Here is a 25,632-nt window from a genome sequence, read left to right on the forward strand (position 1 = left end):
ATTAAAAGAGTGATCTTGAAAGTATCTTTATATATACCAAGCTATTTTAAACTAGATCATTGTTTGTGTTATGGTGTGTGACTCATTGAAAGGTTTGATTCAAGTGTGTGGTTTCTAAAAGGATCTATCTTTAGATACATTATAACTTTATTTAAGATCCTTGATACTTATAAACATAATTTTAATTGAGGGATATTTGTTTGCAAATTAATATACTCAGGTTTCTGGTTGAGTACTTGAAAGAAACTTTGTGAGTTTATTGTGTTTGTCTTCAAGACAAAGATTTTGCTAACTAGTTTGCTTCAAATATACTTGTGCATCTTTACAAAGTGAATCAAGAACCCTAGTTGACTCAAAAGCATTTCAAATATATTTTCACTTGGGAGTTTTGATTAAATAGTTATTTGTGTGTTCAAGCATATCATACAAAAAACGAGTTTATCGTTTTCATTCATTCACGAGCTTCAAGTTATATCATATGTTAATGTACTAGGACTTTGAATTGTACTCACCAGCTTTTGTTAGAAGAAACATTGAGTGTTTTCATATTTGAGCCTAAATTGTAAACACGGTTCGGGTTGTGAACCAGGTGTGAGGAGGAAGCTGTACCTCTTGTAAACAGCGGATTAAGAGGAAACTGTACCTCTTGTAAGCAGCGGATTGTAAGGGAACCTCCGTCCCAATTTAAGGAGCAGGCCGGGTTGGCTGAACCTCGTAAAATCCTTGTTGCATTCTCTCTTCCCTTATCCTTTTTATTTTCCGCATCGTATTTTAATTTCCTGCTTGCTTGTGTGTGTTGAATAACTTTATATGCACTTAATTGGGTAAAAAGGAATTCATTGATAAAATAACTTTAATTCAGACATAAGTCCTTATCATTAATTAGTTAAACTTAGAAATAGGGATTGATTAGTAAATAGGTTTCAAAGAATTTTTTAAAATACCCAATTCACCCCCCCCCCTTTTGGGATTACACCTTAATCAACATTCTGGGTTGAGGATGCTGGTTCGACAAGGTAGATACCAGTATCGTGCCTTTGGAGAGCTTGTAGTAAAGGCCAGACTAGGGATTAGTAGAGTATTCAGGTAACTTATCCTGGTAGGCCAACCAAAGTTAAGTCTGGCCTATGGGCCGCACAACCCTGTCATGAGGGGTTAAATCATGACATGTAGATTTCCAGGGATATTTCTCAGTTATTTATATATGTACAGATTTATAGAAGAACGGTGGATATATTATATTCTTATCAGTATGGATAAATAGAAACATAGATAATACAATTGTATTTTAGCCATGTAAGTATGAGTTGCACAGTATTTACATGATATCTTAGTTAAGTTATTTTTTAGTAAATTATTTATGTAAACTCAATTGCCACACACTGGTAATAGCATATTTCGTCTTACTGAGCGTTGTCTCATCTCAATAATTTAATATTTTTCAAATGATCCAGCTAGGTGAGTAGATTAGGCTCACAGGTAGAGGGGGCTACATTACTGCCCTGACAGTAGGGTGAGTATTTTGGGTAGTTAGTTTTTAGTACTCCCTAGATCCAAATGAGGGCATTTCGAAAATGGTTATGTATGTATATTTTGGGAAGAATTCTGACACTTTGGTATTGTATATTTTGTCATGGTTGTATGTATTCCACTTCCAGCTGCTTAGGCAGTTTATTGTGTTTTGATTCCATAGTCCCTATCTAGTTCGTGATGATGGTTTGGCTTATATTAGAAGGTACCAGAGCAGTGAAATTTTACAGATGGTAGGAAATTTCTGGTCATTATAGTTTGGTATCAGAGCCTAGGTTGCTAGGTTCTGTAGACTTTAGAGTGTGGCAGAAGCAATACCAGAGTATAAGAAAGTAGTTTGGGTACAAGTTTTTTGTGGTGGTTTCTGTGCTTTTCTTGGGGTGACGATTTCAAGAAAGTCATAGTAAACTATTGTCGGGTCGTGTGTCAAGGATACAGGATTTGATTTTGAATTAAAATCAAGGAGGATAGTTAATAGTGAATATGAGATTTTAGTTGAATGAAATAAATTAGATTTGCTTGAAAGATAGGGTCCTTAAATAGTGTTCTTTGTCTTTTCAGGATGGACCCAGGGAGCAGTGGTACGAATGCTGGGGTTGATAGAGCAGGACCTTCCAGTATGAGAGGTGGAGATACTGATGCAGTATTGCACAGCGTCACCTAGCAGGTGATGGCTGAGATGGCCAGGAGCTTGGGGAGTGTAGCTGTATGATCGAGCAGTTTATGCGGATAAAGCCCTCATCTTTTGCTGTAGGTGCTGACCCGATTGTGCTGAAAATTGGGTCCAGGACATTGAGGAGATATTGGCGGTTCTTTCATGTACAGACGAACAGAATGTGTCATTTGCGTCATTTAAATTGACAGGGGAGGAAAAACTCTAGTGGAGATCACTAAAGCTGATTGAGGAGCAGAGGCCTGACCATGTGCCAGTGATGTGAAGTTGGTTCAAGGAGCTGTTCTTCAAGTGATATTTCCTTACTATCGTTCGGAGTGCGAAGGCAGTAGAATTCCTTCATTTATCTTAGGGGCAGATGACAGTATCATAGTATACAACACGATTTATTAAGTTCTCTCGATTTACCCCACACTTGGTACTAATCGATGAGAAAAAAGCAAGGAAATTTTAGGAAGGTCTGAGGCAGAATTTGTTTGAGCTGGTCATCGGTTTTCAATCTTAGAAATTCATGGAGGTGGTGGACAGAGCTGATGTTATTGAGAGTGGCATGTAGAGGGGTGTCGTAGCTCAAAGTTAGAGGAAGAAGCCCACGCCTTAGGATTTCTAGGTGGGTTTTAGCTGGGGGCCATGGAGCGGAGACTGATATGGAGGAAGTCAAGGATGGATGATGAGGCGCAGTGGTCCTCAGGGTGGACAAACTATTCCTATTTGTCTTAGATATGGTCAGAGGCATCCAAGTGAATGTAGGATAGGAGAGAATGTCTGCTATCGTTGTGGGAGACCCGGGCACAGGTCTTGGTCATATCTAGGATCCCTAACCCAAGCATTAGCTCGCAGACCATTTCGGGGTGGTATTCAAGCACCCCACGGAGGCCAATATAGGAATCCTGCACCGGCGAGGGTCTATGTGTTGACGCCGGGTGATGCTGAGGCAGTTAGAGATATAGTTATAGGTACCTTTACCGTTTTTTCATATAAAACTATTGTTTTGTTTGATACAAATGCCAGCCATTCTTTTATTTCTTTGGGGTATACTAAATTGAATAGTTATGAGGCACGGTTGTTAGATGTCGAGTTGGCTGTAGCTGCACTGACTGGATCAGCAGTGAGGTGTAGAAAGGTACTTAGGGATTTTCCAGTGGCCATTGAGGGAAAAATACTATCAGCTGATCTTGTGATACTCAACATGTAGGGGTTTGATGTAGTATTAGGTATGGATTGGCTGGCAGCTAATCACGTCAGCATAGATTGCCATAAAAAAGAAGTGATTTTTAGACCCCTGGGTGAGTAAGAATACAAATTTATTGGTTCACGTTCGCACGTCTCACCACAACTAGTGTTAGCTATTCAGGTGAGGAGACTGCTACAGGGTGGTTGCCAGGGGTATGTTGCCTACATAAATGAATTGCCAAGAGAAGAATTAAAATAGGATAATATTTCAGTTGTTAGAGAATTTCCAGATGTTTTTCTGGAAGAGTTGCCTAGCTTACCACCAGACCGAGAGATTGAATTTATCGTGGATCTACTACCAGGGTCGGCACTGGTATCTAAAGCACCATACTGTATGGATCCAGTAAAATTGAAGGAATTAGAAGATTTGTTGCAAGAATTTTTGGATAAAGGATTTATCAGGCCCAGTGTGTCACCTTGGGGAGTACCAGTTTTATTCGTGAAGAAGAAAGATGGGAAATAAATAAACTGATTGTCAAGAATTAATATCCTCTTCTCAAGATTGACGATTTGTTTGATCAGCTCTAGGGGACCCATGTCTATTCTAAAATTGACCTTCGGTTAGGTTACCATCAGGTGAAAATGAGGGCAAAAGACATTTCGAAGACGACATTCCGAACTAGATATGGGCATTACAAGTTTCTAGTCATGCCATTTGGGTTGATTAACGCACCAATAGTATTTATGGATTTAATGAATAGTGTGTTCCATCAGTACTTGGGCCAGTTTGTTATAGTATTCATTGATGATATATTGGTCTACTTGAAGAGTTTTGAGGAGCACGAGTATCATTTGAGACTGGTGTTGCAGATATTAAGGGAAAAAGAAGTTGTATGCAAAATTAAAGAAATGTGAATTTTGGCCTAGGCAGGTTTCTTTTCTTGACTATGTGATCTCTAGGGCTGACATATCAATTGACCTAAGTAAGACAGAGGCAGTGGTGAGTTGGGTGAGACAAAAGAATGTCCATGAGGTTAGAAGTTTTCTGGGTTTGGCAAGCTACTATCCACGCTTTGTTGACGGTTTCTCCAGATTATCGGGTCCGCTGATGCAACTCACGAGGAAAAATGTGAGGTTTGAATGGACCGATGACTGTGAACAGGGCTTTTCGAAATTGATGCAGAGGTTGGTCACCGCCCTAGTGTTAGCTATTCCATTAGGAGAGGACGGGTTCGTGATATACAGTGATGCTTCCCTAAAGGGATGTGGGTGCGTATTGATATAGCACAGTAGTGTTATCGCATATGCTTGTAGGTAGCTTAAAGAATATGAGAAAAACTATCCTGTGCATGATTTGGAACTAGCTGCAGTGGTGTACGCTCTCAAGATTTGGAGGCATTATCTATATGGAGGGAAATGTGAAATCTTTATAGATCACAAAAGTTTAAAATATTTCTTCACTTAGAAAGAGCTAAATATGAGGTAAAGAAGATGGCTGAAACTTATTAAAGATTATGACTGCACTATTGGCTATCATTCAGGGAAAGCAAACGTGGGGGCTGATTCATTGAGTTGAAAGTCAGTGGGAGCAGTATTATCAGCAGTGGAGATTCAGCTCTCTATTCTGATGGATATGGAGAGATTAGGAGTGGAGCTGATAGAGGATGATCACGAGTCATTCATTGCTAACTTGGTGATTCAGCATATATTGCAAGAAGGGATTAAAGCTGGCCAGAATTTTAAACTAGAGTTAGTGGAGATGATAGAGAAAGTGCAAGATGGATAGGAGGAGGATTTCAACATATTAGATGACGGGCCCTGTGGTTCCGTACCAAACTATGTGTTCCTACAGATGCCAAGATCAGTAGAACTATATTGGAGGAGGCTCACAGATCCTTATACACCGTACATCTAGGTCGTACTAAAATTTTTTGAGATCTACGGGAATCCTTTTGGTGGAGCGGCATGAAGAAGGATATTGCAGAATTTGTAAAGGCTGAGCACCAGAGATCCACGGGGCAGTTGCAAACACTATTCATTCCAAAGTGGAAATGGGATCACGTCTCTGTGGATTTTGTTACTAGACTACCACTAGTGTGATAGGGGTTGAATACTATTTGGATGATTATTGTTCATCTGACGAAGACCACTCACTTCATCCCTATTAAAGTGAGCTATTCCATGGACAGACTGGCAGAAATATATGTTCAGGAAATAGTTCGTACCCATGGTGTGCCTATATCCATAGTCTTAAATTGAGGTCCTCGGTTTACTTCACGATTTTGGAAAAGCTTTCAGGAGGCTATGGGAATACAGTTAGCATACAACACTTCTTTTCACCCTCAGACGGATGGTCAAACTGAAAGAAAGATTCAGATATTATAGGATATGTTTCATGCATGCGTGCTAGATTTTGAGGGTAGTTGGATCCATTTTATGTCGTTGGTTGAGTTTGCTTACAATAACAATTATCAGGCCAGCATCGGCATGGCACCTTATGAGGCGCTTTATGGTAGGAGGTGTCATTCTCCTCTTTTTTAGGATGAAGTAGGTGAGAGGCGAGTTTTGGATCCGAAGTTGGTGCAGCAGGCATATGATAAAGTCTGAGTAATTAAATAAAGAACCAGTACAGTTTAGACTCAATAGAAGAGCTACACAGACACTTGCTATCAGGAGTTAGAATTTGATGTAGGGGATCGGGTATTCTTGAAGGTAGCTCCTCTGAGAGGGGTTATGAGGTTTGGGAAGAAGGGCAAGCTGAGCCCTAACTATATTGGCCCTTTTGAGATACTTGAGAGAGTGGGGTCAGTTACCTACAAGCTATCTCTGCCACCAGCTTTGTCTAGAATACACGACGTATTCCATATTGCCATGTTAAGGAAATACGTCCCAAACCCATCCCACATAATCATTTATGTAGAAATAGAGCTTATAGATTCACTAGCCTATGAGGAAGCATCAGTACAGATCTTAGACCGAAAGACACAGGAATTGCACACCAAGAAAATTTAGATGGTGAAAGTTTTGTGGAGAAACCATGCTATAGAAGAAGTTTCGTGAGAGCTTGAGGAAGAAATTAGACAGAAGTGTTGGCCTTACAAGACTTAAAATCTTGTTTTAATGTTAAAAAACAAGTGGAACTTAACATTTTTTGTTGAGTGGTGATATTTTAGAACTCATAAGGATCACATATGTGAAAGTAAGGTCAAAGTGCTCACAAGGATCAAATGAAGCTTATATTCCAAAGGAACATGATCATATAAAGCTTAAAGAATACTTAAAGGCATGGATGATATATTAAAGGTTGACGACTATGAGAGGATGAACTTGATATTAAAACTTGAAGAAAGAGCCAAGACAAAGCATGAAGACATAAGTGTTTAAGAATGTCAAAAATCTAAGAAGTCTTTATGTAAGTACTTCATTCGGTTTCAATATGGATACAAGAAGCTCTTAGGTTAATTTCTTGGACCTAGATACCTTTTAAAATACTTGAAAAATATTTTTATAAGGTGAAAATATATTTCAAAAAAGTTAAAATTATTTTTGGAATTAAAAACACCAAAAAGAGGTTTTTTCAAATAGTGTCATTTTTTCTACATCAAAATTGAGGTGCTTTCTTCTCTATCAAACACTCCTTATTTTAAAACGTGTTCAACACTAAAGTTGTATTATTTTCTCTTACCTTTCTTTTGACACCAAGAACACCTAATCTAGAGTCGTATAAAAAAAGTTATGACCAAAATACTGAAATGGGGTCAAAGTTGTCAGCAAACTGAACATTGTTCATGGCAGAACTTCAAAAGATTGAAGTGCAGACAGATACACTTCAAACGACTAAAGTGTAACTTCAGACATCTAAAGAATTTCTTTAGATGGCTGAAGATTAAGTTTAGGCTTTTGAAGATTTTGCTAAAAGTTTTCTAAAGAGGCAGAACCACCTCAGACGACTAAACCCGAAAGTTCAGACATCTGAACACTGTTAACGGTCATTTTTTTAAAAATTTTTGAAATTCAAATTCATATTTCTTGGGCTCTAAACTTTAAGAAAACTTGAGAGACACTTCAAGACACTTGGGGAACAAAAAATAGACTTGATTACTCATATATAAATAACCCTCCAAGGCTAAGGATTAAACACACCAAGAAAATACAACAAACAAGCTTTCTTACTCTCAAATCTCCCAATTCTATCAAAGCTCTCTTATGCAATCAATTTCCAAGTTTCACTACTGAGGTTTGCTGTGAATTTATCAAGAAAATTTTGAGCCTACTCTTAATTCTTTCAACCTACAAAGAAGGCTTACGGTGATATCTTCTTGGGCTTTATATTTTCATATTGTCAATTTGATTAAAGTACATAGATTTAACTTGTACTAATCAGCTCTTTCTGAGAACACTCTTTGTACACATCTATTTTTTGTATCTCTTGTAGATTGTGATGAGTCCAAGGTACTTGGATCATTGGCTAAGCGAGGGGATATCGCTTAGAAAGGCGAGCTCTAGCCTAATTGAAGGAGTGACCGAGTGAGGAGATATCACTTGGAGAGGTGGGCTCTAGCATACTAAAGGAGTGTGTATACGTTGTTGTTCCGCTCGGCAAAGGAACTGATTTTAGTAAATCCTTTGATGGTTCCCCAAAGGCGAGGACGTTGGTTGGGTATAAGCTGAACCTCATAAAAATCTCGGTCTCAATCTCTATTTCTCTTACTCTTTATTATCAACACATATAAATTGCGTGGATGATTTAATTTGTAATCATACAAACTACGTAATTTGGAAGTTAAATAAACTTAAAGTTTTATTTTGATTTGGGATTGTGGAAACTGAAAGGGAGTACGTTGGTTGATCAAAGCTTTGTGGAAACCTCAAAAGGAAGTATGTTATTTGGTTAACACCCAAAGAAAAATTAACTAAAGAGTTTATTTAAATTCTGAGTTGTTTGGAAATTGAGTTGTGGTTTGCATTGAGAAGACAAATTTCATATATACAGGGCTTGATTCAAATTTTTATAAACTGGGCTACACATAAGTTGAAAAAGCTGAGAATTTCCATTAAGTTGCAGCTTATATCTTGATTGAATTTTTTATGATTGATTGGTTTGGATAGTGTGGTTGATTGAAAGGTTGATTGGTTACTTAATTGTTTAAGTACTTGTGTTGTGGTTGTGGATTGAATTTTGTTTTAAATATTTATTGTGTATTTGATAAAACAACAAGAAAACAAGAATTCATTAAAAAGACTTAAAAGAGGTTAAGGATTCTTGAAGAGAATTAAAAGAAATTTTAAAACCCAATTCACCCCCCTCTTGGGACTACATCTTGGTTTTCAAGAAGTACCCACACTTATTTAATGAATTATAATATTAGTCAGTGTGGTTTAGATAAAGACAAAGTTTGTTTAGTGTAGAGTGATACATATATGGTTGTATTTTAGATTATAGGATAGGTAATGTTTTGGTTTTGGGAAAATTTTCTTTTTATGAGTATATTTGTAACCTCCCAGGACCTTGAATGTAACCACAGTATTCCTCTGCCACAAGTGAGGGTAATTAATAAAATAAATAGCCAATTTTCTTCAAAGAGTGGTGTATGGTACATATAGTAAATTTCGAAGACGAAATTTTATAAGGAGGGGAGAATGTAGAGACTTGGAGAATTTATAGTAATTAAATAATAAGAAAAGGAAAGAAAAGGGAAATTTCACAAAAGGGATAGGGTCTCATCGACGAATACGGGCCTGAATTTCGTCGACGAGGGCACTGTCTTCGTCGACAAACCGCCTTCATAGACTTGTCGACAAGGTGACGTGACTTGTCAATGAGGCCATGTGACCAGCCACCTATAAATATGCAGAAAATGGGTTTTTAGTGAAAAAATTTTCTCTCTCATCTTCTCTCTCTAGGAAAAGGGTTTCTCTCACTTCTTTCTAGAAATCTAGAAAATTCAATTTGAGCAGTTTGGGAACCATCCTATAATTTGGGTAAGTGGATTTTTAGGTATTTTCAGTATTACTAGTATTATTTGGGGCCAGATTTTGTATTCTATGAGAATATACTGGTATTTTTTGGAATAAATTTGGGGTGTCATATTTTCAGGAATAGGGTATTTTGGGCCCCTATAGTCATGGGTTGAGGACCCCAGCAAGTATCTGTTCGGGAGTCCAGGTAAACTATAGTTCAAGAAATTATGAATAGGCAATCTCAGGAAATATGGGTATATTGATTTACTAGAGAATTTGTATATGTAAATGTAGGTTTTTGGGGTTGGTACACCGAGGGTGCTTGAGTTAGTGGAGGTCAACCTCCCAATCAGATATGTAAGGGAAATATACTATGCTAGGAATTTTAGAAAGTTTACCAAAAAATTATTTATATATCAGTTTATTATTCAGTTTTTCCATAATAATATTATTATATTAGGAGATGCAGATTTTAGAGCATGAGAATTTAATTACTTAATTGTGTGGCATGAGTTCATAACAGTTTAGTATAGTATTTATACAGTTTTACAAATATCATGTTTTACAGTATGTTAGCAAAAAATATCAATCTGTAGTTTTAAAAAAATATGATTTATAGTATTTTTCAGAATGCCATGACTTCAGAACCATAACACTCAGTAATTCATTTATTCAGTCAGATATTCAGATTATGTAGGTCAGTTTAAAAATGTTATGGTTATTTCGAAATCATGGTAAAAATAGTAAGATAATTATAAGTATCAGTACTAAATAGTATCAGACCATGATGAATTATTCAGTTAGATTCAGACAACAGAGCACGATACCGTTGCTATTTTCAGATCAGAGTGCAACCACATATCTTAGATAGTGTGTGGAATTCGTCAACCATGCCTATAGAGAGATTGTAGTCTCCCTAGTATTCTGAGTTTAGGAGACTAGTTCGATGAGGTAGATACCAATACCGTGCCTTTGGAGAGATTGTAGTAAAGGTTGGACTGAGGATTGGTAGAGTATTTAGGTGACTTATCTTGGTAGGCCAACCAGAGTTAAGTCCAGCCTACGGGCCACACAACCTTATCATGAGGGGTTAAATCGTGACATACAAATTTTTAGAGATATTTCTTAGTTATTTATATATATATATGTACAGATTTATAGAAGAACAACAGATATATTATATTCTTATCAGTATGGATAAATAGAAACTTAGATAATACCATTGTATTTTAGCCATGTAGGTATGAGTTGCACAATATTTACATGATATCTCAGTTCGGTTATTTTTCGGTAAATTATTTATGTAGACTCAATTGCCACACACTAATAATAGCATATTTCGTCTTACTGAGCATTGTCTCATCTCAATGATTTAGTATTTTTCAGGTGATCCAGTTAGGCGAGCAGATCAGGCTCGCAGGTAGAGGGGGCTACATTACTACCCTGAAAGTAGGGTGAGTATTTTTGGTAGTTATTTTTTAGTAGTCCCTAGGCCCAGATGAGGGCATTTTGAAAATGGTTATGTATGTATATTTTTGGAAGAGTTCTGACACTCTAGTATTGTATATTTTGTTATGGTTGTTTGTATTCTGCTTCCTGCTACTTGGGTAGTTTATTGTGTTTTGATTCCACAGTCGCTATCTAGTCCGTGATGATGGTTTGGTTTATATTAGAAGGTATCAGAGCAGTGAAATTTTATAGTCTTAAAAAAATTGGTAGGAAATTTCAGGTCGTTACATCAGGCTCATCAAATAAATTCCATGATCATTTATATGCCTCATCTATTAAAAATAGGCTTAATAAGAAAATTTTTTCACATGTAAATAAAGTATGTTCATATTGTGAAAGATTAGGACACATTAAAGGTGCTAGAGGCAAGGATAGAAAATTGGTATGGGTTGTCATGAAGGCAAACCCCTTTGGACCTAAGGAAGAATGGGTTCCAATAGGAATTACATGACTATTTAATTCTTCCTTAGAGCTTAGGATTAGCTATACGGGGTAGTAATGACTATAGGCTTAGGAAGTGGTTTGGACTCAAAATGTCAAATCTTAGTTTATGCACTCACTACACTATTATCATACTAAGAATCTTACAAGAAAGTTAAGCCAATAAGAAAACCCTAGTAATATATCCAATCTGAATCTAATGCATATATATATATATATCATAATGATTGGTTAATATATAAAAAATATTGGCATCAGCATGCTAACTTTGAACTGAAGCGAGACGAGCTACTTGAATGGCATTAGTCTCACCATAACTCATACCATCTTTTCGAGTCGTTTAAAGTAACTAAGATGAAGAACATAAATCATCATATCTCAATTAAAATCTCAAAAGCATGCTCAAGTAAAATCCACTTCCAATAGGACAAAGTATTTATGTTTGATAATTAACTCCTAATGTTTAACTCATACTTGAACATGAGTTTAAATACTCTTTTGAATTCATAATTGATTTATCTTGTTCAAGAGTATTTATGCATTCTCCCCTCATAAGCTCTCAGCTTTAAATCGAATCAATTAAGAGCTATTGAATGGTGTTAAATGACTAAAATGATTGCACTAGGTGTTAATCTTGAAGAAGGTACAAAATTCAAAGAAACCTAGGCAAAATACAATTAAAATTGAAAGCCATTCAAACCTATGCCGCTCACAAAATTCAAAAAAAAATTCATTTGAGAGTTTTAGATAAATACATATAGCTACATAACTAGGGGGGAGCAGTTGTTTTAAAATTCATTTGACAAACACCTTATAGAATTATGCTTATTTTTTTGTTCTTCAGATGCTTTGTGAACACTGCAAATCAATATCCATTTTTTCTTGATGTCATATTATTTGTTGGATGGATCATTCTTGGGCATGATCTACTCTGAGCCATACTGGGTCGCATGCTTGTACTAAATGCCATATGCATGGTTGATGCAGATTCTTGAAGTGCATACTAGTAGTTAACTAGGGCTTTGCATGATTGAAATTGAATGATCACATATGGACTCACATGCTAGTTAGTTAATGGAGATCATCACTTCATAAGACTAGTCTTAAATTCTAAATTCTTTGCGTGATAAAAGAATCATTTGCATGTTGTTTTAAATGGTTAATATTATGCCTTTGCATGTTGTATGATCATGATTTGAATTTTCCTAGGATAATATTCATCATATACACCTTATTTAATTATAGGAAAATCTTCCCCATAGTTACCATTTTGGTCTCAACTCTAGATTTTGCATGAATTTTGAGTAATGCTTTGATTGGCTATCATTTGCTAAGTGAAAATGCAATATGTAGTGGTCTTGTGCTAAATGTCTATAATTTTCTGTATAATGAACTCATGTATGCTGAATGATTATGAAGGAAGAATGTATGATATTTTATTAATTGAACGTCATCCTTAACTAAAATGCTTACATGTGATTAAGAATATACAAGGGAGCCGAACCCCATTTGTTTTGAGTGCATCAGATCATCATTTGTTTGTTTTGAGTCATAAGACTCTTGTGAAAACCATAAGCATCATATCTTTTTTTTTTTTTTTATGGAAATATGAGATGATATGGATTGTTCTTGGAATTTATGAACCTTGCATGTCTTAAACTTTGGTTTTCTAATGCATATGAGTTCTATAGGAACAAACTTGTTGGATGAATAAAAATGGCTTAATGTTATATCCATTAAAAGCATTTAAGGATTACTATTTGCTTATTCTATTTTGCATTTAGTAATATCATCCTCGATAGGTATAAGCATTTGTCTGCATCTAAACTAGCTTTCAAATTGAAAGAGAGAGCTTTTGTTTTAAAATTCTATCTCTTCTGGCTCACCCAAAATTTTGGCTTAAATCTGTATTGAGTTTATTGTGGTATGATTATTTAAGCATAATGATTGTTTTGAAAATCTTAAATGGAAGAATATTGCTTGCCACAAACTCTTTTACTTAAGACCTTGCCATATGATCTTGCATTAAAGTTTCACATTTGATGTCATATGGTTGCTTTTTATGGTTATATTTATAAAATGTTCTGTGCTTAATTGCTCACGAAAAAAATCCAGCTTGCTTGATTGTTGTGCTAAAAGTATCTTTTTTAGCAAGCATAATCCCCAATACTTATTGATTATTTTCAAAGGGGGATATCTTTTAAAGTTGTTTTGACAAGAAATGATCTTATAAATGATAAATTTTTATCTCTTGATGCTAGTTTATAAGCTTTAAAATATTCATGACTTGTATTCAAAAATTTTATATCTTTTGTCATGAAGTTCATAAATTTTAAGGGCTAATATTTTTACAAGACTACTTTAGGAGGATAGATATATCCAAATCAAACATGAATTGGGCCTAATGCATAGTAGAGAAGTTGCCTAGAGATATGGTGGAGTGCATAAACTGATGGGGAGCAACTTAACTATTATAATACTATAGCTTTGAACATTTAAGCTTTCTCACAATTGTCTTCATATACTTCATATCTTGTGAGGAATGCATTTGCTATCCAAAATGCACTACATGTCTATACTATTTTATGGATATTAGAAATATTGTACTTATTACATGAACTATCTTGAACCATACTGAATTGTTTACAAAATATTGTTTTTAAAACAGTTATGTTTCTCCACTTAAGGTTGATCTTCATGCATATTTTTTATTATTACCTTAGCCCTTTCTGTTGATGTCAAGAGGGGGAGAAATGTTCTAACAAAATTGGGCACATTTATTTGTTTCTCTTGGCATCAGAGTTTACATGACAAACTTAGATACATATCTTTAAAATTTCATTTATTTGTTTCTCTTGGCATTAGAGCTCACATGACAAACTTAGATGCATATCTTTAAAATGTTTTATGTTCTGAATATGCTTGAACTATCATATTATTGTTGTTATTTATGCATATTCTTAGGTGGAGCCTTCTTAGGCTATACCCATTTTTGCTCTTGCATTTGTCATCATAAAAAATAGGGAGATTATTGGCCCTATGGGTCATATCTCCTTTTGATTATGAAAAATCCAAGGTATCTCACTTGTGCATCTTGTGCTTATATAGATATCTCTTTTAGATGGCACGAAAATTCGAGAGACCATCAATGCTATAAAAAGCCCAAAAGATTACGTCACCAAAGTTATGGCATGGCATCATGAGAAGCAACGCATGAAGAAAATTCATTTCCATTTGTAATTGCATCTATTTTTTTTTTACTGTAATAATACATTCATGTGTGATGGGAATGGCTGCTCAACAAGGACCCTAGATTGACCTTAGGGAACACATGTTTTCACGAAAATCCCTTACCTAAATTGTTAAACATTTGCAAGGGATTTTCAAAAAAGATTAGGCCAAAAAAAAGATCAAAACTCATGTTTTATCTAGGCCTGGTTGACTGACCTCATCATGTAAATGTCTCAGTCAACCAAACCTAACACGTGGGGCATGTTCTGTGAAGCCTTGATCAACGGAATCATTTTTGTATTAAAATGGTCTACCAACTGGAGGTCCTTAGGTGACCAGTCAATATAACTTAAAGTGACATCGACCAACTGAACCTACGTAGGTTAGGTTTTCTCCTTTTGCTTAGCCAACTGGCTATGTCCTGGGCAGATCGACCCTTCAAAATAATTTGAATTTTAAGGAGAGGTCAGCTGACCAGTCATAGGCTTGGTCAACCAACCCTATTGGGTCTGTTTTAAGTTTGGACGATTCAACCGACCAGTGCCTCCACCAGGCGACCGAACCTCACGGGTTGCAGATGTTTTTAAGTGCTAAACATGTTTAAATTTGCAATTAATCTTTTTCAAAACACCGGCCGTGTCCCTACTGGTAATATTTTTTGGGGATTCTATATATATCCCATTCATTAGCCTGATTAGCAACTTGATTAGCAAAGATTTTTCTCCCAAATTTTTGTGCTAATCTTGAAAGTTTTACACATACAAAACTTAGATTTTCACTCTCTCTTGTATTCTAACTTGCATACTCATTTAGAAAGAGAGCATATTTTCTTATCTTCTCCATTTGCACTTTGATTGCAACTTGAAGCTAGGTTTAGTGTGTCTTATTATGGGCATTACATATTATACCTCAAAGCTTAAACTCTCTTTCATACTTGCATTGTTGAATATTGATTTTTAGCGAGTTTGCTTAGGTTTTTCCCATTGTATTTTATTCATAAATATTGTTTGGGAAAAACTCTCCCTTACTTGTGAATCTTTGCATCCTTATTGCAAGATTCAAAAGCTTGCATATCGTTTTTGATAAATATTTTTGGCAAGCTTGAAAACCCTAATATCTCCTTTGCTTCATATTTGAAGAACATATTTTGAGATATTTGCTTAGGGTCTTAAAGATCTTTTGGTAATACACTTAGTGATATATATTCTCTTGAATCAATGATCTCACTCGCTCGCTCTCTCTCTCTCTCTCTCTCTCTCTCTCTCTCTCTCTCTCTCTCACACACACACACACACACACACACACAAACACACACATATTTTTGAGAGTTGACATATAACTTAACAAGATCTCATTTAAGCTTAATATCTCATCATTATTGAGAGTATTGTGCTGATTGGTGTGCGTCATTAGCTTGTTGTAGATGCATCTTTTTTTTACACAAATTTATTACTGTTTTATTCCCCGCATGTGATCATCGAAAGAGGACTACAGTGCCCTGTAATATGCACCGAATAGTTCAGACATGGTTAGAAGAACCAGGAGCACCTTTCTATGGTGTGGTTGTAAAGGTTGGAGTCAGCCTTGTGAATGTGACTTGGGGTATTCCTTACCCAGTAAGGAGAGGAGATTGTATTTGGTGTCGCTCCACCTGTAAGTAAGCATTAGTGGAATCCTCGTGCTGGTTAGCTAGAGGCGGGGATGTAGACACGGTTGCCAAACCTCAATAACATATCTGGTGTCACTATTACTTTGTTTGTTTTTAATTCTTATGCTTGCTTGATTATTTTTATTTGCTAAAGTTACTGCATTAATCTTTAGATATTTATTTGTGATTGTTTGGAAAATACTAGAAGTAAATACTTGAGTAAATTAATTGCTTGTTCATCTATCTATCAAATTTAATACTTGTTCTATATAGACCCTAGGATATACTGTTGCGAAATATTTGACCTAGATTTTAAATCTCTAACTCACCCCCCTCTTGGGATTACACCAAAAACAATAGAAAGCTTTGAAGAAAAACATAAGTCATCACGCTTTATCTCATAAAAAAATTAATTTTAATGGAAAAAATCAAAAAACCCTTATAATCTCATTATAAGACGCATTGCTTTATACTTAGGAAAGTGTAACAACAAAGAACCAAACAAAATTTTAGAGAAAAATAGAAAAAGGTGCAGAATTTGCACCTTTTAAGATTTGGCAGTTGATTGCTTACTAAAATTTCAGAGGGCTGGTTGATCGCATGCAGCCTCGACGACTACTTTCTCAAATTAGTGCAGGATGTTCAATTTTCTGCACTAAAATTGCCTAATTTCATGCCATTTTTGGCACTTTTGCCATGCACGCATACCAATACACATTGAAGAAAAAGGAAAACATTATAGAACCATATATAGAACATTATAAAAATATAAGAGAAATGGAAGTGAATGCATGGGAATCCTAGCACTTGCTTCAAAGGATCATGACATATCTTGCCTAGAAAATATAAGAAAATTATATTATAAGAAGAGAAGTTTACTGATCTTTGCATGCTATGTCCCTCTCGTAGACAAGCAAAGGTCACTCAATGAAGAATCACTTTCCCAAATGGCCCCTCAAAAGATGAAGGACTCTAAATTTCCTTCTCTTCTCCTTTTGGAAATTCCCTTCTTACAAACCTCTTTTTCTTAGAAATAATCCTCACTCTGCCCTCACTTCAATCTCTCCTAAACTTTACACCAAAGGGTCCTTTTATAGACCTCTTGAGAGTGGAGGGAAAACCATTTTATTGGGGATGTGGCTTATATTTTAAGCGAGACACATGTATCAGGAAAGCTACGTGAAGCAAGGGGCAAGAGCATAAGAGAAGGCTTCAGGAAGAGGGAAATCTGTTGACGGTTTGGGCTGTAACCATCGACAGTGTCAGTCGATGCAAGTCACGTAACTTCAAATCGAGAGATTAGTAGATTGGGTAGATTGGAGGATTTTCCGTTTAGATAGGATATAAGGTTCTTGTACGTTTGGAGTTTGCATATAATCAATGATTTGTAACCCTAATATAAGCTTAACATTTTTCATAGTGAAAAACATAGTTGCTGCTCCCATGGACGTAAGCAAATTGCCAAACCATGTAAAACTTGTGTCTTTTGGTTGTGTTTTCATTATTATCATTACGGAGTGTTTGCTTCTTTAGTATATTTCATCATCAAGTGATTGCATTGGTTGTTGGTTGATTAATTCATGTATCATTGTGTGCTTCTGCTGTGCATCCATGAACAACAAGTGGTATCAGAGCCAGGTTCAACATTCGATGTGAACAAGTTCGATGGAACTGATAATTTAGGGTTTTGGAAATGAAGGGTTAAAGATTTGTTAGTGTAGCAAGGGATGGTGAAGGCTTTATATGGAAAGAAGTCGAACGACATGAACGACGCAAGTTAGAAGGAGCTTGAAGCAAAGGCTATGTCCACTATTCGACATTGTATAGAAGATGACGTGATGTATCACATCATGGATGAGAAATCATCGGCAGCAGTTTGGTTGAAACTTGAAAGTCAATACATGTCCAAGTCACTTATGAACAAGCTGTATCTTAACAAAAATCTTTATTGGCTTAAGATGATGGAGGGTTCAGACCTAACTCAGCACATCAACACTTTCAATAAGATCATTAGTGATATGAAGTGAGTTCATGTGATGTTCGAAGAAGAGGATAAAGCATTGATGTTGTCGAATTCCCTACTAATGTCTCCTACATACGAAAACCTAGTTACAACGTTGACTTGGGAGAAAGAAACCCTGAAATTTGGGGGACATCACAAATGCATTGCTGGTGTTGACTTTTGTGTAATCCCAAGGGGGGTGAATTGGACAATTAAAAATTTCTAGGTCAAATGATCTACAATCAGTATGTTCACAACCTAGGGTCTGTCTAAAGCTTGTATTTAAAAATAGATAAATAAATCAATAATTAATGTGCTCGAATATTTACTGTGAATTACGGTGTTATCCCAAAAGAGGGGTGAATTGGGAATTTCAAAATTATTTAAGTTTATTTTACCACTTAATCCCTATTTCAATATTTAAAAAAATAATTGCAGGGGCTTGAAATTGATTCTCAATAAATTCAATTATACCCAATTAATTATCAAGTGCATGTAATATTAATCTACACACAAACATGCAAAAATTGATAATGAAATGCAAGCAAAAATTAAAAAAGTTAAGGGAAAAGAGAAGGCAAACACGATTTTACGAGGTTCAGCAAACCCGGCCTATGTCCTCACCTTGAGCAACCCACTCAAGGATTCCACTAAATCCCTGCTCCTTTAACTGAGACGAAACTTCCCTTACAATCCGCTACTTACAAGAGGCACAAGTTCCTCCTACTCCACTGTTTACAAGAGATACAACTTTCTCCTCAAACCCGATTCATGGTCCGAACCATGATTACAATATAGAGTTATAATTTCTGTAAATACACTCAAATGCTTCTCAATATCTAAGTTGTTTGCACAATATTCGCTGGAACTCCTTTTGAAAATCAACGTAGCCCAAGCTTAGATATGACGTAAATGCTTTGAAATCGCAAGCAAGAGCTTAGCAATGTGTTCAATGCTTTCCAGGGTCGAGTATACGTTCAAGGCTCCCACTCATATGCCAAAAGTTAGGCACTAGGGTTTAGAGGTTGTTTTTATAAGTAATCTCAGCCTTAGGTTAAGTCTTGACCGTTGGATCAATTTGATTAAGTGAATAACCCGCGTGTTTCGCTAAGGTTCAGATTTTTAAAGTTTTTGTAGGTTCAGACGACTGAGCGCTCGGGTTCAGACATCTAATGTTCCTTAAAGTACTAAAAATTATAGTCTAGATACAGGGTCAGACAACTGAACTGTAGGTTCAGTCTTCTGAAGACCCATGTCAGACGACTGAACTGAGGGTTCAGACGTTTGAAGGTGTTCAGCCTTTTTTGTGTTTCAATAATTAAATCTTAAGATGACTGAACTAATTCTTCAGTCTTTTGAGGAAATTCTTTAGATGTCTAAAGTAAAACTTCAGTCATCTAAGGTTGCATCTTTAGACTTCTGAGGGTACACCTCAATCGTTTAGGCAGACTAACTTCATAATTTTTATTTTCAGTTTCAAAATCAATTTTGCCCTCTTTCTTTGATCCCTTATAAAACATTTTCTGAGGTTCAAAATAAGGTCTCTAAGTCCATGTTTAACCCTAGAAGATTTTCATGAGATGCATGTGTAGGGCATATTTTGAGGTTCTAGCTATATCATATAAAATATGCAAATACAATCAATTCTAAATATCCATTTCCATGACGATCTTGAACTTGATGCTTGCATCTTCACTCTTCTACTCTTTTAGTTCCATGGATTGTGTCAGGTTGTATATGTTTTAATCCTCATGGCTTCCATGACTTCCTAATCTTCTGTGCATGCTAAATATTGTTCCTATTCACAATCTCAATGCACAGATCAAATACCAAGTGATTTGTCATTGTCAAAACAGGATTGGACTCATAGAGTCAACAATCTCCCCCTTTTTGATGATAACAAATACACAAGCAAAAAATAGAAAATGAGATACGCCTAACAAGGCTCCCCCTCAAATAATGCACAATCTAAAATTTAGCAATATAAAATATGCTCATACACAATGTAAAATAGGCAATAGTTTTGCACATATAACTCATATACTTATGTACTTTTCTCCCTTGCATTAAAAAAACTTTTGAAAACTATTTTTACTAACCATTTTTTCTATAACCTTATATTTTTGTCCCCTTTTTGACATCAACAAAAAAGTATATAATAAAAATGTTCTGACATAATTATATCTCATCTTTTAAAAAAATATGCAACCTTTATATTTCAGAATTGTACTGTGAAATATGTCTCCTTGTGTTATTCAATTTACTTCTCCTCCTTGCTTATGCAAAACTATGTTGTTGAATTAAATTTCAATGTGAACAAACACAGTGTGCCAATTTACATAGACATGAATAAGCAAAACAGTTATTAAAGTTCAAAGGTTTATGTGAGTATCAACATGTGTCATATATCTATAACAAAATTTAACATCCAATCACAATGCTTTGTGTTTAATACCAAATGTGAACAAATGAGCCAAATTTGAAAATTCTAACCAATTGTAAATATTAATTGATGTTGCTCCCCATGAATTATGTAATCTAATATAATTCTAGGCAACTTCTCGACTATACATTAGGCCTAATTCACATCTAATTTGGATAAATCTATCCTCCGCAAGTGGTTTTGTGAATATGTATGCCCATTGTTCATCTGTGCATACAAACTCAAGTGTCACATCTCTTTTTTGCATATGGTCACAAAGAAAATGATGTCTAATTTCTATGTGTTTAGTTCGTGAATGTGATATAGGGTTCTTTGAGATGTTTATAGCACTAGTATTGTCACACCTTATAGGAACTGTATCATAGCTTAATCCAAAATCAATAAGTTGTTGCTTCATGTATAGCGTTTGAGCATAATAACTTCCAACTTGCTTCTTTGAAAACCAAGATACTAACAAATGTCCTAAGAAATGACATGTGCTGCTAGTAATTTTTTTTATCTACTTTACTTTCAGCAAAATCAGCATTGGAATAGCCAACAATCTCAAAGGATGTATACTTAGGATACCATAATCCAAGTTCCACGGTTCCTATCAGGTATCTAAGTATTCGTTTGACGGCTAATAAATGTGACTCCTCAGGTGTAGCCTGAAATCTTGTGCACAAACATAAACCAAACATTATATCAGGTTTGCTGGCAATCAGATATTGTAAGCTACCAATCATCCCATGGTAGAGCTTAACATCTAAGGGTATACCTTGTTCGTATTTGTCTAATTTCAAAGAAGAGCTCATAGGTGTCCCTAGTATTTTTCCATCTTCCAAGTTGGCCTTACAAGGCTTAACATCCTGTTTTGATGCTAACAAACAAGAGAAACTTAACATATTTGGTTGAGTAATGATATTTTAGGATTTAACTATGAGAAAGCAAGGTAAAGTGTTTAGAAGGATTCATGAAATCTTATATTTCAAAGGAGGATGATCATATGAAGCCTAAAGCATTGATTCAAGGATGATTTAATAAAGTTTGAAGAAAATGATCACATGGAATGTTTTTAAAAGCTTACCTCAAATTCAAAGAGTTCAAGAAATGAAAAGATGAAAGAGTTCATAGGACATATTATGTAATTACTTCAAGTATACATTGATATGAAATTCGTTGAAGCTCATTAGATATAAGAGACCTAGACACCTAAAATTTTAATCTTGGAAAATATTTCTCAAGTAAACAAAACAAAATTTCAAGATTTAAGAAACAAAAAGAGTTTTTGAAAAGAAATCTTAAAATCAACATTTTGAACTAGACAAAAACCTGATTGAACACCCTCAGTAGGCTGTCATATTTAATGGTTTTTAAGATGGACAGACAGAAGGTCGTCAAGTGACTTACCAGACCTTGACCAAAGCCTACCGAGGTAAACTGAGAAGCTTGACTGTGTTTTGCTAGGCAACTGCCACCCTACTGACTTCCAAATTAAACAGAGATTTAAATTGACAAGCGCCTGACCTTAAGTGACAGGCTGCTGCCACGCAGTAAAATTCAAATTTTTATAATGGGAAAGTTTTTAAAATTTGATTGCTTGGGGCTCAAACTTATCTAAAACTTGGGTACTACTCCAAGTAAACTTGGGGATCAAGTTAAATGCTTTTCTAAATCTATAAATAGCCCTTAAGGCCATTGATTTTATTCATTAAGCATCAATTTCAGCTCTCAAACTCTCTTAATTACTTTCATCTTTCAAAGGCTCTCTTGCTCACATATTTCTCATGAATTCCACTGAGTATTGCTGACTCTCAATCACTGAGTTTTTGCTTCAATTCTAAATCTTTTATTCATTGAAAGAATCAACTGGTGGTAAAACTCCTTGAACTTCAGTTTCAATTTCATATTGATTTACTTTGAAGTATATAGTCTGAATTTTGACTAATCTGCTCTGTTTGTGAGTGTTGATGTACGTAGCGTTTATTACATATTTCTTATAGTTCTTGGATGATTCAAGGTGTTTGGATTGTTGACCAAGCATGGGGTATCGCTTGGAGAGGTGACTACTCTAACCTATTGAAGAAGTGACCAAGTGTGGGGTATCACTTGGAGAGGAAGTGCTCTAGCCTATTGAGGGAGTGTGTAACGGTTTTGTTCCGCTCAGAAAGGAACTTGCGGAGTGAATCCTTAAGTGGTTTGCCTAAGGCGAGGACGTAGGCTGGGGATAAGCCAAACTTCGTAAAAAATCCGATGTCACTCTCTTTCCCTTACTCTTTTTATTTTCAGCATATATTAACTATGTGGATGATTTAAAATTCCAAATAATAAAAACTACGTGGATTGGATTTTAAATAAGCTGAAGTTTATTTTGGTTTTGGGATTGCGGAAACAAAAAGGGAGTACGTTGGTTGATCAATACTTTGCGGAAACCTCAAAGGGAGTACGTTGATTGGTTAACACTGAAAGACAAATTAACTAAGAGTTTATTTAAATTCTGAGTTGTTGGGAATTTGAGTTGTGGTTTGCATTGAAGAAACAAATTTCATTACTACAGGGCTTAAATCAATTTCATATACACAGAGCTACAAAAGCTGAAAGTTGAATCTTATATCTTGTTTAAATATATTGTGGTTAATTGATTTGGTTGATTTATTGAATGATTATTTGGTTTGAGGATTGAATAAGTAATTAAATACTTTGTTGTGTGATTGTTCAATCAACAAGAGGTTAAGAATCTTAAAAAGAATTAAAATAAAATTTAAATAACCCAATTCACTTCCCCTTTTGGGACTACACCTTAGTTTTCAATTGGTATCAAAGAGGGGTTGTAGCAAATCCTAACTAGTAGCTACATAAAGATCTAGATGTCACAAATAGGAGTAGCTCCCTTTAGAGAGGGTCAATCCTCAACTAGGCCTCCTATCTTTTGTGGTTTAAACTATACATTATGGAATTAAAGGATGAGAATCTATCTACAAACCATGGATTGGAAAGCATGGAAGGTTGTCACACATGGTGACCTTATTTTTACTAAAACCGTAGATGACAAGGAAATTCTCAAAGAAGAAAAAGAATGGATCGACAATGACCATCGGATGTTACAAGTAAATTCAAGTACTATGAATGCATTGTATTGTGCCCTTGATATGAATGAATTCAATAGTCATGGCATGTAAATCAGCAAAAGAAATTTGAGATAAATTAGAAGTAACCTATGAAGGTACTATTGATGTAAGGGACATTCGAATCGATATGCTCACTAGTGAGTATGAAGCTTTTAGGATGAACCCGGATGAATCCTTCACAAGTATGTACACTAAGTTCACCCACATAATAAACTCCCTCAACACATTAGGAAATACCTATACCACTTATGAAATGTTTAGAAAAATTCTTAAAAAACTTCCTCCAATATGAGAACCAAAGGCCACGACTATAACGGAAGGAAGAAACCTTAAAAATACATCCCTAGATGAATTAATAGGCTCTCTCCTCACATATGAAATGTCTATAAATAAAAGAAGCGGGAAAACTAAAGCTCAAGAATCAATTGCATTTAAAACCTCAAATAAAAACTCTAGTGATGAAGATGAAGATGAAGATGAGATGAATGAAAATAAATTAATCTACATATCCAAGAAGCTAGCAAGAATTCTTAGAAGGAAAAATAAATTCAAAAGCAAAATCCAAAACTCAAGTTCAGATGAAGAAGATACTAAAAAGAAAGAACTACCTACATGCCATAATTGTAAGAAAGTTGGACACCTAAAATTGGATTATCCAAAACTTAAGAAAGATTCCAAAAAGTAAAAAAAAAAAAAGGCAATGAAAGCCACTACTTGGGACAACATGAGTACAAGTAGTTTAGAAAGTGAATCAAGTGACCGAGAGGTTGCTTGATATATGGCATGGGACGATGATGAAGAACAAAGCTCTTCATCCAAATCAGTTAATGAATATAGTAGTGATTCATCTAATGAATCTAATGATGAGAGCATGTCATCTTATGAAGAACTTCAAAATGATTTATTCAAGGTGTGTAAGATGTTAGTTGATGTGACTAAATGATATACATCATTGAAAAACAAGAATGAAGGAGTTATGAAAGAGCTAGAATCCCTTAAACTTGTTGAAAAAGAAAAAGATTCAAAAATCAAGAAAATAGAAAATAAGAATGAAGCTATGATGAATGAGTTAGAATCTAAAAATATTGCTGGAAAAGAAAAAAGATTTGAAAATCAAGATATTAGAAAGCAAGAATGAAAAGTTGATGAAGGAATTAGAAGACTTAAGATCCCAATCCTCTATGGAAAATGAGAAAGATCAATATATTTTAGAATTAGAGAATAAAATCATAAAAATGTCTCAAAATCAAGAGAAGGGTAAATGTTGGCCTTACAAGGCTTAACATCCTATTTTGATGCTAACAAACAAGTGGAACTTAACATATTTGATTGAGTGATAATATTTCAGATCTCACATATGTGAAAGCAAGGTCAACTACTCACAAGGATCAATTGAAGCTTATATTTCAAAGGAACATGATCATATGAAGGCTTAAAGAATACTTAAAGGAATGGATTATATATTAAAGTTTGATGACTATGAGAGGATGAACTTGATATGAAAGCTTGAAGAAATTATGGACCCAAAGCATGGACATACATGAAGACTTCAAGAGATGAAGGATTTAGAATCTTAAGGAAATTTCATATATGTACTTCAAGTAAATTCAATATGGATGCATGAAGCTCTTAGGATAAATTACTTGGACCTAAATACCTTCCAAAATACTTGGAAAATATTTTTATAAGGTCAGAAGTTGTTTCAAAAAGGTTAAAATTGTTTTTGGAATGAAAAGCACTAAAATGGGATGTTTCCAAATTCTGTTAATTTTTATACATCCGTATTGATGAGTATTTTTCTCTATCCAAAACTCATTATTTTAAAAAGTGTTCAACATAAAAGTTGTATGATTTTCTCTTACCTTTCCTTTGACACTAAGAAGGTTAAATTTCAATCTATATAGAAAAAGTAAT

Source organism: Malania oleifera, chromosome 8, assembly GCF_029873635.1.
Source record: "Malania oleifera isolate guangnan ecotype guangnan chromosome 8, ASM2987363v1, whole genome shotgun sequence".
NCBI lineage: Eukaryota > Viridiplantae > Streptophyta > Magnoliopsida > Santalales > Ximeniaceae > Malania > Malania oleifera.